The sequence below is a fragment of the Emys orbicularis genome, chromosome 15 (assembly GCF_028017835.1).
Source record: "Emys orbicularis isolate rEmyOrb1 chromosome 15, rEmyOrb1.hap1, whole genome shotgun sequence".
Classification (NCBI taxonomy): domain Eukaryota; kingdom Metazoa; phylum Chordata; order Testudines; family Emydidae; genus Emys; species Emys orbicularis.
The window spans coordinates 12,406,108-12,420,637 of NC_088697.1; the positions used below are offsets into that span (position 1 = coordinate 12,406,108).

At 50.1% G+C, this 14,530-nt stretch overlaps 2 non-coding genes across 2 annotated transcripts; one reads left to right on the top strand and one right to left on the bottom strand.

Annotated features, from left to right (window-relative positions):
- The first annotated feature begins 5,753 nt into the window (after nt 1–5,753).
- On the top strand, nt 5,754–5,825 carry TRNAG-UCC (transfer RNA glycine (anticodon UCC)). The gene has a single exon. It is a non-coding gene; the product is annotated as a tRNA-Gly (tRNA).
- A 4,467-nt stretch (nt 5,826–10,292) lies between these two features.
- On the bottom strand, nt 10,293–10,364 carry TRNAG-UCC (transfer RNA glycine (anticodon UCC)). Its single transcript has one exon. It is a non-coding gene; the product is annotated as a tRNA-Gly (tRNA).
- Between the last annotated feature and the right edge of the window lie 4,166 nt (nt 10,365–14,530).

Sequence of the window (14,530 nt, forward strand, 5' to 3'; positions counted from 1 at the left end):
CACTGGAGAAAGTCTCTCCCCTTGGCTGGGCACAGAAGGAGCTTTAACGAAGGTCTCTCCCTGGCACAGACCCTGCTGGGGCAGAGGACCTGCTCAGCCCAGCGTTCACAGATCACACTGGAAGCAGCAGCGTGTGACCCAAGAAACTCAAACCCGACACCTTGAGTGGAAAGTAAGAGAGAGCAGCCTCCCCTCCGTCAGCAACAGCCAGCGCCCCCGGTGACAGTAACTAATGACACAACCTCCCTCATGTTAATCCAGAGTCACGCCTTGTCCTTATTGCAGTGTCAATCCAGACACTGGAGTCAATGAGACCGGAAATGTGGTATAGGAGGAAGGAGCCAAAATCCTTTAAAACATGTAATGGGGGATCCACCCTTCCCCACCACCGCTGCTCCCCACATCTGGGGCAAGGACTCAGGGTGATTTGCCAACCACCATTTGGGCAGGGATGGGGGGTTTGGACGTAGCCACACATATTTTATCAGAATAATAATGACCAGCAAATGATGAGTTTTCCCATGGTCCCTCACAAGGCATAATTTGTACCATGATTATTGCAATCAGGTGTAGGGTGTGGGCACAGGGCTACGTTCTGTCACCTCCCCCCTCACCCCCCCCCGTGCCATCCATTCACACAGGCCCAGGCCAACGCTGCTTTCACAGGAGAGGGGAGGGGATGGAGGAGCCAAAAGAGTCAACAAATTCCCATGTCCTGTCCCTGGCAAATAACGATCCCCAGGGACCCAGCTCAGCGCCGGGGGAAAGACCCCTCATGGGGACGGTCTGTCCTGGGTTCTGGGCACTTGTCTGGCACAAGCAGTGTCAGCATGTGAGGGGTTAATACAGGAGGGGGAGGGAGGCGGCGGCTGCTCTGGGCACTGTCTGAGGGAGCAGGGACCGGCCGTGCACAGCGCAGCCCGGGAGGGGGGGAAACCCCTCACCCCGCACTGGGGACAGGGAAAGTCAGTCAGGGCCCAGCCCAGTGTCCCGTTAGCAGCTGGGAGACCCCGTACCCCAGACAGCGAGCGGGAGGTCTTTCTGGACCAGGGGAACGGCCCTGTCCCCTGCACCTGGGCTGAGAGAACCTCACATTGTTTTCAGTGAGGTGGAAATAGTTGTGTTGCAGAGTATCAGGTGGTGTCCTCACACCTTTGTGGATACAGCAGTCACAGACTCGGTGTTATTACCATCCTACTGGTACGAGACAGTGCGGTGTTGGTAAGCTAAAATGGCTTTCATCCTCCTGTTCCTGGAAGGTGTCCTGACCAGCCCAGGTCACATAGATTCATAGAATCGTAGGCCTGGAAGGGACCTGGAGAGGTTTTCTAGGCCAGTCCCCGGCACTCAAGGCAGGACTCAGTATTATCTAGACCATCCCTGACAGGTGTTTGTCCAGCCGGCTCTTAAACATCCCCAATGATGGAGACTCCACAACCTCCCTGGGCAATTTACCCCAGCGCTGAACCCCCCTGACAGTAGGGACGTGTTTCCTCCTGTCCGCCCTACACCGCCCCGGCTGCCAGTTAACCCCGTTGCTTCTGGTCCAGCCGCAGAGGTTCCGGGGAACGATTCTCCCCCGTCCGCATGTGCCTGAAACCTGGTCTCGCCTCCCGCTCGGCCTCTTTCCGCTGCAGCGAATGTGGGGCGAGTCGCCTTCACCTGCAAACACGCTGCTGTTAACGGCGATAACGGGGGGGGGGGGCACGGGGCCGGTAACGGATATAACGGGCGGGGGGGGGGGGTGAGAGCCCCGGGCGCTGACACCCCGCCCCCCCCTCCCTGCCTGCACCCTGTTGAGCCGGGCTCCGCTCTCCCAGGGCCGGGCCGGCTGCTTTAACAGCCCCATGTGCTCGCTGGCAGCCTCCCACCCGGCAGCACCAACACAGCCGCTTAAGGTGCCCCCCCCCCCCCCAAGGCAGCTGCCCCCCTCCAGCGCCCGGGGCCCCAAACCCACCTGCGCTCCCCACTGTCCGGGGGGTGGGGGGGTCAGGCCGCCCCCGAGCCCAGCCCACCGTAAGTGGGGCCCGGGAGCCAGCGGGCCCGGAGTAGGGGGCAAGCCTGGCCCACAGGCCTCCCCGGAGCCCGGCTGTGAGCTCAGCTCCCCGGCGCTGTTCGGGGGCTCCGGCCCGGCTCCCTCGGCCTTGAGTCCAGCTCCGGGAGCAGCCCGGCCCCGCTGCGATCCGCCCCGGCTGTCTCTGCCCGGCCTGGCCCCGCCGGCTCTGGGCGGGCGCCGCGCATGTTCTCACGTCGCCCTAGCAACGCTGCTGAGCCCGCGAACCCCGGGAGTAACCGCCCCCTTCTCGTCATGGGCCCCCGCCCCTGCTCCTCCCCTTTTACCGAGGCCACGCCCCCTTCTCATTGTCTTCCCCCAAGGCCCCGCCCTTGCTCCTCCCTTTTCCCCAAGGCCCCGCCCCCTGGGCAGAAACTGGAGTTGCCGGGGGAGTCTGGGCCACTCTGGGGAGCCCCGGACCCTCCCCCTGCCCTGGGCGCTGCGCCCTGGCAGTGGCGTAGCCAGCTTCTAAGAGCAGGGGGAGCAAACATAAAAAAGGCGCCCCCCCTTGGCTCCTCTGGCCACGCCCCCTTGGCTCCTCCTCAGACCACCACGCCCCTCCCCCCCATGGCTCCTCCGGCCCTGCCGTGCCACCCCCCTGCCGTGCCTCTGGCCGCGGCTGCTGGCCGCCATGCTGCGCTCCCCCCTGCGCCTCCAGCCGCGCCCCCCCCCCGCTCCTCCGGCTGTGCCCACCCTCCCCCCATGGCTCCCGGCCGCGATGCGGGCCACCAGCCTGCGCCCCCCCTGCTTCTCCGGCCGCGGGGCCTGCTGGGAAATGGAGTCTCCCGCCGGCTCTGGGCGGGCGCCACGCATGCGCAGCCCTTAGCGACTACTGGTGCGGGGCGGCCGGGGAGGGTCCGGTTCTGACGTCGCCCTAGCAACGCTGCTGAGCCCACAAACCCCTGGAGCTCACTTCCCGACTCCAGACTGATTCGCGACCGACCGGCAGACGTCTGGAGTCACCAGCTTCCACACTGCGATCGCCATGTGCTTCTCCACCGAGAGGGCAGCTCTCATTTGGGTGTCCTTGCGCCTCAGTGCTGGGGCGAGCTCCGCACAGAGTTCCGGGAAGGTGGCTTTCCTCCTCCAAAAATTCTGTAGCCACTGCTCGTCATCCCAGACCTGCATGACGATATGATCCCACCACTCAGTGCTTGTTTCACGAGCCCCAAAGCGATGGTCCACCACGTGCAGCTCTTCCAGGAATGCCAAAAGTAATCTAACGTTGCTCCTATCCATGGCAGACAGCACGTCAGGCAACTGTGAATCCTGTTGAGTTAGGAGCTTCACGAATAACGGCACTGCCATTTGGGCTGTGTTAATGACAGCGGAGCATTGGAGAGCAGTGCGGGATCCAGCTTTTCACATAGGGATGACAGGGCCAACAGCAAACCAGGGCCATTGAAAAATCCCGTGAAAGAAAGTGTTGGGGAGGAGCCAGTTGTCATGGTACATGTAGGTATGAATGATATAGGGAGGGATAGGAGAGAGGTCCTGGAAGGCAAATTTAGGCTGCTAAGTAAGAGATTGAAGACCAGGAACACCATGGTTGCATTGTCTGAAATGCTTCCAGTTCCACCCGGAAGTAATGTTGATTTCTGCTCATTTATCAAGAGGCCTAAGGCCCGACAGATGGCCAGTGCTATATCCCTGCAGCATCCAACCCTTTTCCTAGTACATGTGAGACCCAGGAGAAAATAATTTTGCTAGCTGCATTGGTGGTATAGTGGTGAGCATAGCTCCTTTCCAAGCAGTTGACGCGGGTTCGATTCTCGGCCAATGCAAGGTGTGTTTTATTTTACCTTGTCCAAAATGGGTTTAATGTCACTCACATTGTGTGATAATCACATTCTCAATGACTCAAATCCCTGTAGGTCACTAAACACACTGCAGGGGACAGGACTATGCAATGAGATGTAGGACGCATCCTTGTCTTACTGGAGAAACTCAGAAACCAGGGCAACAGGCATCTGTAGCTCATTGTCTTGTTTGCACCATGCTCAGGGGAGAAAGTGCACGTGTAAAGTTTTGTGACAGTTTTTGCTGCTACAGATTCTTTTATGTTCCTGTAATAATACCACAAACCAAAGTTCAGCACCAGTGTGGACACAGGCACGTCCCTCAGAGGCAGCTGCAAATGTTACTTGTCTGCGGCTGAATTGGGCCTTTCACCTCTTGTTTCACCAGTGCTTGGCTGGGCACTACACCCCCTGGCTGTAGAAGGCAGGGCTGGCCCAGGTGTCAAACTGGAGCCTGGCAGGGTAAATTCAACCATCCCAGCCCTGGCTCTGCCCCTGCCTGAGAAGGTTGGTTTGTGTTGGGAGTGTGCAAAGCAGAGGAACACGGATCCAGGCCTGAGGTTTCTTGTTTTCTGAAGGGTTTTGTGGGTAGGAAGGCTCATTGGGGGAAGGGCTGGGTACCAAGCTGAAGAGAGTTCTATGGGAAGGAGGGGTAGAGACTGTAACCATCCAATGAGGATGGGATTCAAATCTCTGCGGATTAGCAGTCCATCACCTTAGCCACTCGGCCACCTCATCTGAGCCGTTTAATCTCATTTAACACTTCTCAAAGTCAGTGCTGCTCGGAAGGTTTTGGCCAGGACAGGGAAGGCCAGGGCGGGAAGGTTTGGCTTTTAAAAAACCTTCTCTGTGGCATGTACAAGACGAAATGCAATGAACAAAACCGAAAAGACCCGCCTGGGGGGCACAGAGACCGGGTTTGCTGTTCACAGTCTGTATTTTGGAAATTTCCACCGTTAGTATCCAAGTTCGTTTGTCAGCCTGAGAGAGAATTTGGGGTTTCACCTTTTGATACTCGTATCTCTTATCCGAACACGTGTGAACAAAGAAACCTTGTATGTTGCTTCTCCCTAGCCAGATGGGTTTGTTCGGACAACGGGAACAGAGAAGAGTAGTCATGGTGTTACTGGAGCGCACACTTTAAAATTGCCTCAACCCCTATCTCAAGGCAAGGTCAAGCAACGAGCTGGGCGGTGCAGAGGGGAATTGGGGCGGGGGAAGGTATAAAACACTAAAAGGGCAAAGAAATGCCTGTTCCTGACCATAGCAAAACCTCACTCCTCACCCCTCCCATGGGGTACAAAAGAGTTGGGACAAAGACCCACAATATACAAGGGAGGGGAGATCACTCACTTGTCAGCGTCCCTGTGCGTAGAGGAATCCTGTATGTCCTGGTGCCCTCATGTGGCCATTTCCTTTCAGAGAAATGTTTTGCTATTTTGCACAGGACAGACCCAGGAGCGGGGACTGCCTCCATGTACCAAACACCCAGAGAAGGTGACAAACACCCTTAAGACCAGGCAGCCGTCCCTGTTAAAACCCTCTTTCTTCTTCAGCTCAGTGACAGCCTGAATCGTCCCGTATCCCTGCAGAGCCCCAGGACTGGAATCAGCAACGAACCTCTCTGTAGGTAGCGGGAACGAACAGGAACATTTACTTTAAAAGGAGCTAAGGTTTGTCATTCTGGTCATTTATCTTTGTTTCCCTTCTCTGAGGGGAGAGGTGGGGTTGGTGACATCTCCCCCTGGGATGTAGCAGCTCCATCCCCAGTCACTGTGGGAACCTGTCTGTCCTCAGAGCTGACAGGTTGCTGCCTGTCCACCCATCCTGCTCATTAGCTGTGCAGGAATGAATCATTTTGTTAGTACATGTGGCACCTGGGAGAGCTACTTTTCCCACATGCATTGGTGGTATAGTGGTGAGCATAGCTGCTTTCCAAGCAGTTGACCTGGGTTCGATTCCCAGCCAATACAGCGATGTTTTTTTTGCCTGAAGTTATTCTCCGACAATTTGGGGGCTCGTCTGGGATGGCAACGCCCGCAGAAACACCGGCAGCTGCTGCGGATTGTTCCCCTTCGAACCCCATGGCGCCACAATAGAGGTAGGAGACCTTTTGAAATCTCTATTGGGGTGTCGGAGGAGGACTGTCCGTGGGGCCGTCTGTCCATGTTGGGCTCACGCCATCCGAACTTATTGACTGTGCAGCAAGGTCAGATGCAGAGCAGTTCTTTCATACAGCTTATAAAATGTCTATTTTATATACTAAATATAATATATTATGCTTTATAACTAAAACTATACAAAAACTCCATCATATTATTAACATAAAAATGTTATTGCTTATATTGCTATTAGTTAATTTTAAAATTATGTTATTATAATTATAAAAAACATAATAATAATAATACCTTTCATATCCATGCTCATCATACATTGTCATTACATCCAATCAAAACCCCTAAAATTAAAGCATCCAAAATAAAATCTAAATTCCAAAACTTAATGCAAATAAAAATTTAAAAATGTTTGTTGTACTAGTAGTACAAAAGGGGGGGTTGTAAAAGCAAAAAAAAACTAACAAAAAAAATTGCAATGCATAACAGTTTGTTAGCAAAAGTCAGGCTAATTATAACCCTAATAACGCAAAATTTATAAAAGCAAAAAATGTATAAGGCAAATAAAAAAAACGGTGTGAGAAGTTGTTGCGACCTTATGTAAATAATGTGTAAATAATATGGAATGTAAATTAAAAGTCTACATTAATAAGCAAAACAAAATATCAAAATAACCTATGTATAAACAAAATGCAGCTGTTGCTCATTATTGTCTGTAACAAAAGGTATAAATGCTTGCTGTAATTGTTTACCTGTTAAAAAACCTGTGTAGCTCTCTCCCTCTATGCAATTAATAAAAAAAATATATATATCTGACTTGCTGTACCCAAACAAAAAGTAAAAACTCTGTTACTCTCCAACAGACCCAACCCCCTGGGTCTTTGGACAATGGAAAAATCAGTTAGGTTCTTAAAAGAAGGATTTTATTAAAAAGAAAAGGTAAAAATCATCTCTGTGAAATCAGGATGGAAAATAACTTTACAGGGTAATCAGATTCAAAGAGCCCAGAGGACCCCCCTGTCATAACTATAAAGGGAAGGGTGACAGCTCTCCTGTGTACAGTGCTATGGAATCCCTCCTAGCCAGAGACTCCAAATCCTTTTACCTGTAAAGGGTTAAGAAGCTCGGGTAACCTGGCTGACACCTGACCCCAAGGACCAATAAGGGGACAAGATACTTTCAAATCTTGGGGGGGGAAAGGTTTTTGTGTGTGTCCTTTGTTTAAGGGGTTGTTCGCTCTTGGGACTGAGAGGGACCAGACATCAATCCAGGTTCTCCCCATCTTTCTAAACAAGTCTCTCTTATTTCAAAATTGTAAGTAAAAGCCAGGCAAGGCGTCTTAGATTTACTTTGTTTTCTCAACTTGTAAATGTACCTTTTACTAAAGTGCTTATCTTGTTTGCTATACTTTGAACCTAAGACAGAGGGGATTCCTCTGAGCTCTTTAAGTTTGATTACCCTGTAAAGTTATTTTCCATACTGATTTTGCAGAGATGATTTTTACCTTTTGCTTTAATTAAAAGCCTTCTTTTTAAAAACCTGATTGATTTCTCCTTGTTTTAAGATCCAAAGGGGGTTTGGATCTGTATTCACCAGGAGTTGGTGAAAGGAAGGAGGGGGGAAGGGTCAATTTCTCCTTGTTTAAAATCCAAGGAGTTTGGATCTATATTCACCAGGGAATTGGTGAAAGGTTTCTCAAGGCTTCCCAGGGAGGGAATTCTTAAGATGGTGGCAGCGGACCAGAGCTAAGCTGGTAGATAAGCTTAGAAGTTTTCATGCAGGCCCCTACATTTGTACCCTAAAGTTCAAAGTAGGGATACAGCCTTGACACCCCCTCTAGCCTTAGTTTCAAAGTTACAACAAAACAGGGATAAACCTCCCTCTAGCAAAGGGAACATTCACAAGTTGAGAAAACAAAGATAAAACTAACACGCCTTGCCTGGCTGTTTACTTACAAGTTTGAAATATGAGAGACTTGTTCAGAAAGATTTGGAGAACAGGATTGATGTCCGTTCCCTCTTAGTGCCAAGAGCGAACAACACCAAAACAAAGAGCACAAACAAAAGCCTCCCCCCAAGATTTGAAAGTATCTTGTCCCCTTATTGGTCCTTTGGGTCAGGTGTCAGCCAGGTTACCTGAGCTTCTTAACCCTTTACAGGTAAAAGGATTTTGGTGCCTCTGGCCAGGAGAGATTTTATAGTATTGTACACAGGAGGGCTGTTACCCTTCCCTTTCTAGTTATGACAGGCCGCCCTAAACTGAACCTTACTCGCTGACCAGGGGAAAAGAGATGCCAAATGCCAGGGAAAGTGAGGAGGAGGAGGGGGCAGATGTTCTTGTGTGCTAAGGGGAATTGTGCTTGAAGTGTCCTAGACGTGCTCTGACCTGTTCAGTGTTTGAAGACAAAGCTAATTACGCTCCAGGGAGAGTTGTTGTTTCTGTTCGGTGATTAGCAGAGTGGAATTACTGATAAGCGCCTCTGGGCGTTCGGTCTCAGACCTGGTGTCAGGACGCTGGTGCAAGGAAAGCCAAGGCAGAGGCTGTACTGGCAGTGAGGTTCCCGGCTACCCAGGGCAATCACGAAGAGCTGAAATCCCTGAACGCCTGGGTTAAGCAGGGGAACCTCCGAACACGGCAGAAAAGGCAGCGAGGAGCCAGCAGCACCAGCCGCCGAGAAAAGCAGCTGTAGCAGCTGCAGCTCTGTACAGCAACCACAGAGACTTGTGAGCTGGGAGGTGAGCCCTGTGAACACACCGCTGAAGGCTGGGTCTGCACTAACCCAGCACAGACACTTGTGAGTGGGGGGCCATGGAGGCAGAGGAGTGTGATGTGTTAAAGGGGCATTTGTTTGTCAGACTTTCCCACTGCCAGGTAGGAAACTGAGGCAAAGGACACTGCCCAATGCATTGTGGGGTGGGGTTTAGCTTATGGTTGCAAGCTTTTGCCTGCTACTGCCCCAGCTCAGACCCTAATGCCACCCCCCAACCTGCTGGCAAAGCCCCTAGGAATCCCAGGACAATGCCCCCAATTCGGCCCTTCCCTCTACTGCAAACCCCCCACAGATCCCAGACCAACCCCGTCCCAGCTGGGTCTGTGGCAGCCACAGCTCATTGAGGAGCTTCCCTGGCTGATTCTCCTCTGTGCCTGTGCAAAAGCAGCTCCTAATTTCTTCCTCCTTAGTATAGGGGTGAGTGTTCCTGCCTGTCCCGTAGGAGGCTGGGGGCTGATTCCTCAATGGGAAAGCCAAGCTTTTGATGCAAACGGCTAACTCAGATCTTCTTGCTGATCAGCCCCGAGCCAGGTCTCCGTGGTGCAAATTATTCCAGCGTCTGGGAAGGAAACCACAGCAGCCCACAACTCCAGCTCTGGCGGCACTTTGCTGTCACCGGGACATGATGTAAAAAGAGTATCACCGTTCTCTCTGTTATTACATGAAACCACTTAAATCCTACTTTTTTTTACTTAATAAAGTCACTTTTGTTTATTAATAAACCCAGAGTAAATGATTAATACCTGGGGTGGCAAACAGCAGTGCATATCAGTGTTATAGAGGGTGGACAATTTATGAATGTACCCTGTATAAGCTTTATACAGAGTAAAACGGATTTATTTGGGGTTTGGATGCCATTGGGAGCTGGGTGTCTGGGTGCTGGAGACAGGTGACCTGCTGAGCTGTTTTCAGTTAAGTCTGCAGCTTTGGGGCGTGGTTCAGACCCTGGATCTGTGTAGCAGCAGACTAGCGTGTCTGGCTCAACAAGGCAGGGTTCTGGAAGTCCCAAGCTGGCAGGGAAAATGGGCTCAGAGGTAATTTCAGCACGTCAGGTGACAGTCCCAAGGGGATCTCTGTGACCGAACCCATCACACCAGTCTTATTAATCTCTCCTCATAAGGAAGCTGTTCCATATCCCTAATCAGTTTTGTTGTCCTTTTCTGAACCCTTTCCTCTATATATATATATATATATATATATATATTTGAGATGGGGCGACCACATCTGCACACAGTATTCAAGATGGGGGCGTACCCTGGATTTTGATAGAGGCAATATGATATCATTACTGGACCACAAAACATCTGTAGCAGCAAAAACTGTCACAAAACTTTATATGTGCACTTTCTCCCCTGAGCATGGTGCAAACAAGACAAGGTGCTACAAAAGCCTGTTCCCCTGGTTTCTGGCTTTCTCCAATGACACATGGATGCTTCCTACAGCTCACTACATCCTCTGCTGTGTGTTTAATGACCTGCTGGGATTTGGGAATGTGATTATTGCCCAATGTGACTGACATTAAACCCATTTTGGACAAGGCAAAAAACACACACCCTTGCATTGGCCGGGAATCGAACCTGGATCAACTACTTGGAAGGCAGCTATGCTCACCACTATACCACCAATGCATCTGGAAAAAGCAGTTCTCCCAGGTGCCACATGTACTAGCAAAACGATTCATTCTTGCACAGCTAATGAGCAGGATGGGTGGACAGGCAGCAACCTGTCAGCTCTGAGGACAGACAGGTCCCCACAGTGGCTGAAAGATGGGGAGAGGTGTGCTACATCCCAGGGTAAGGTATTGTAAGAGTAGGATTTTAGGTTGGTATTTTGTATAATTTAAAATAAAGGATAAAAAATAATCACAATAATAATGGAGCGTGGATTAAATCTATTGGTGTATCATATAATCATATCCCGCCAGCCACCCTTTTTGAATTGCAGAAAGGAATGGCCTAATGGGCCATTTGGTAATGATGCATCAGCTGGAATCTGTGTCTGGACTGATTTGAAGGCAGTAACAGACCTTTTAAGGTCAACATTTTGTTGTAGGTTTAGCATTTTAAAATAAGTAAAAGAATACAAGAATTTTTTTTCCTTTGCATTGCAATTTGATGTTCCTGTTCAAAATGTTCTGTGTAAATCAATCCTGTTTTGTGTGTGAATGAGGAATGGGTGTTAAGAGATAAGTGTGAAGTCCATCGCTGAACCAGATGTTCTAGGGAGGAACCGGTGACAGACAGCTGATAAGTAGGATGGGTGGACAGGCAGCAACCTGTCACCTCTGAGCACAGACAGGTTCCCACCGTGACTGGGGATGGAGCTGCTACATCCCAGGGGGAGGTGTCACCAACCCCACCTCTCCCCTCAGAGAAGGGAAACAAAGATAAATGACCAGAATGACAAACCTTAGCTCCTTTTAAGGTAAATGTTCGTGTTCGTTCCCGCTACCTACAGAGAGGTTCGTTGCTGATTTCAGTCCTGGGGCTCTGCAGGGATACGGGATGATTCAGGCTGTCACTGAGCTGAAGAAGAGAGATGGTTTTAACAGGGATGGCTGCCTGGTCTTAAGTGTGTTTGTCACCTTCTCTGGGTGTTTGGTACATGGAGGCAGTCCCCGCTCCTGGGTCTGTCCTGTGCAAAATAGCAAAACATTTCTCTGAAAGGAGGGAAAGGAAATGGCCACACCAGGACATACAGGATTCCTCTACGCACAGGGACTCTGACAAGTGATTGATCTCCCCTCCCAATGCACTACATGAACATGCAGCTCTTTAATGGCTCATGCTCATGGGACACAGAACATTTACAACAGTGGAATCATAGGATTGGAAGGGACCTCAGGAGGTCTTCTAATCCAGTCCCCTGCACTCGTGGCAGGACTAAGTATTATCTAAACCATCCCTGACAGGTGTTTGTCTAACCTTTATTAAAAATCTCCAGTGATGATGATTCCACAACCTCCCTGGGCAATTTATTCCAGTGCTTACCCACCCTGACAGTTAGGAACTTTTTCCTAATATCCAACCTAAACCTCACTTGCTGCAATGTAAGCCCATTGCTTCTTGTCCTATTCTCAGAGGTTTAGAAGAACAATTTTTCTCTCTACTCCTTGTAACAACCTTTTATATACTTGAAAACTGTTCTCATGTCCCCTCTCAGTCTTCTCTTCTCCAGACTAAACAAACCCAATATTTTCAATCTTCCCTCATAGCTCATGTTTTCTAGATCTTGAATACTTTTTGTTGCTCTTCTCTGGACTTTCTCCAATTTGTCCACATCCTTCCTGAAATGTGGTGCCCAGAGCTGGACACAATACTCCAGCTGAGGCCTAATCAGCCTATTACTGTCCTGAGACCTCCAGGTGAAGCGGCAATCCAACTGTATAGAAGCAGGAGACATGCGTTCAATTCCCAGCTCTGTCAGTGACTCCCTGAGTGACTTTGAACAAGTCACTTAGTCTGACCGTGCCTCTGTTCTCCATCTGTAGGTACGTCTACATTGGAGCTGGAGGCATCATGGCCAGCTGGAGGAGACATACTGGTGCTAGCTTGGATCAAACTGGAGTGCTAAAAATAGAAGTGTAACGGCATGAGCACCAGGAGGGGCTAGTCACCTGAGTGCTTATCAAGGGTCTCAGGTGGGATCACACTCAGGATGGCTAGCCCCTTGCACCACTGTGGCTCCATTTCTATTTTTAGCACACTAGCTTGATCAGCGCTTGTATGGGTATGTCTACACAAGCCGGAAATTACACCTCCTTTTTCCAGTGTAAACAGACCCCAAATCACGGGGATACTTCCTTTCGTCCGCCCTCTGTAAACTCTTTGTACTCTATATGTACAGCTTCTAGCACAGCGTGCTAGCCTGACTTCACGTGAGGCTTCTAGGCTCTACTGGACTGGTTATTAATAATAATTAATGTGCCACCAAGAAAGAAGGGAACCATTGGCTGGAAACCAAGTGTGCAGCACTACAGTAGGCACCTGTCACATGGAAGTTAACACGGCTTCCAAGCTTTCAGTTTTCTCACATCAGGACATCTAAGGAGACCTCGACAGAACAGCACAAAAGCCACAATCTGGTGGGCAGAGCTCCTGGTGGCTCTGAAGCCCAGCTGGTGCCGGCAGAGGAGGTGGAGAAGGAAGGAAAAGGGGGGGGGGGTGTTTTTTCTCGTGGTCTCTCTTCAGCAGCATCTTTTCTCCGTGAGCAGCGGCAGCCTGGGGAATGACTCTGCCACAGCTGAGCCACCGCTCTGCTCCGGGGGCAAGGGGTGACAATTACAAACTACTGTATTCTGTGATTTACTTTCTAGAATCTAAAGTATATCTAAGTATAATCTAAAGTTCTTCTGTGAAATGCCGGCTGTGCAACCCTTCCGTGGCTGGAGCATTCTTGTGTTTTTATTTTAAGTACAAATAAATATGTATAACGAATTTAAAAGTATGTAATTAGTCATTTGGTATGTTGGGTGGCACCCCAATTCCCCTCTGCACCGCCCATCTGGTTGCTTGACCTTGCCTTGAGATAGGGGTTGAGGCAATTTTAAAGTGTGCGCTCCAGTAACACCATGACTACTCTTCTCTGTTCCCGTTGTCCGAACAAATCCATCTGGCTAGGGAGAAGCAACATACAAGGTGTCTTTGTTCACACGTGTTCGGATAAGAGATACGAGTATCAAAAGGTGAAACCCCAAATTCTCTCTCAGGCTGACAAACGAACTTGGATACTAACGGTGGAAATTTCCGAAATACAGACTGTGAACAGCAAACCCGGTCTCTGTGCCCCCCAGGCGGGTCTTTTCGGTTTTGTTCATTGCATTTCGTCTTGTACATGCCACAGAGAAGGTTTTTTAAAAGCCAAACTTTCCCGTCCTGGCCTTCCCTGTCCTGGCCAAAAGCTTCCGAGCAGCACTGACTTTGAGAAGTGTTAAATGAGATTAAACGGCTCAGATGAGGTGGCCGAGTGGCTAAGGTGATGGACTGCTAATCCGCAGAGATTTGAATCCCATCCTCATTGGATGGTTACAGTCTCTACCCCTCCTTCCCATAGAACTCTCTTCAGCTTGGTACCCAGCCCTTCCCCCAATGAGCCTTCCCACCCACAAAACCCTTCAGAAAACAACAAACCTCAGGCCTGGATCCGTGTTCCTCTGCTTTGCACACTCCCAACACAAACCAACCTTCTCAGGCAGGGGCAGAGCCAGGGCTGGGATGGTTGAATTTACCCTGCCAGGCTCCAGTTTGACACCTGGGCCAGCCCTGCCTTCTACAGCCAGGGGGTGTAGTGCCCAGCCAAGCACTGGTGAAACAAGAGGTGAAAGGCCCGATTCAGCCGCAGACAAGTAACATTTGCAGCTGCCTCTGAGGGACGTGCCTGTGTCCACACTGGTGCTGAACTTTGGTTTGTGGTATTATTACAGGAACACAAAAGAATCTGTAGCAGCAAAAACTGTCACAAAACTTTACATGTGCACTTTCTCCCCTGAGCATGGTGCAAACAAGACAATGAGCTACAGATGCCTGTTGCCCTGGTTTCTGACTTTCTCCAGTAAGACAAGGATGCGTCCTACAGCTCATTGCATAGTCCTGTCCCCTGCAGTGTGTTTAGTGACCTGCTGGGATTTGGGTCATTGAGAATGTGATTATCACACAATGTGAGTGACATTAAACCCATTTTGGGCAAGGTAAAAAAAAACCACACCCCTGCATTGGCCGGGAATCGAACCCGTGTCAACTATTGGGAAAGCAGCTATGCTCACCACTATACCACCAATGCAGCTGGCAGAATAATT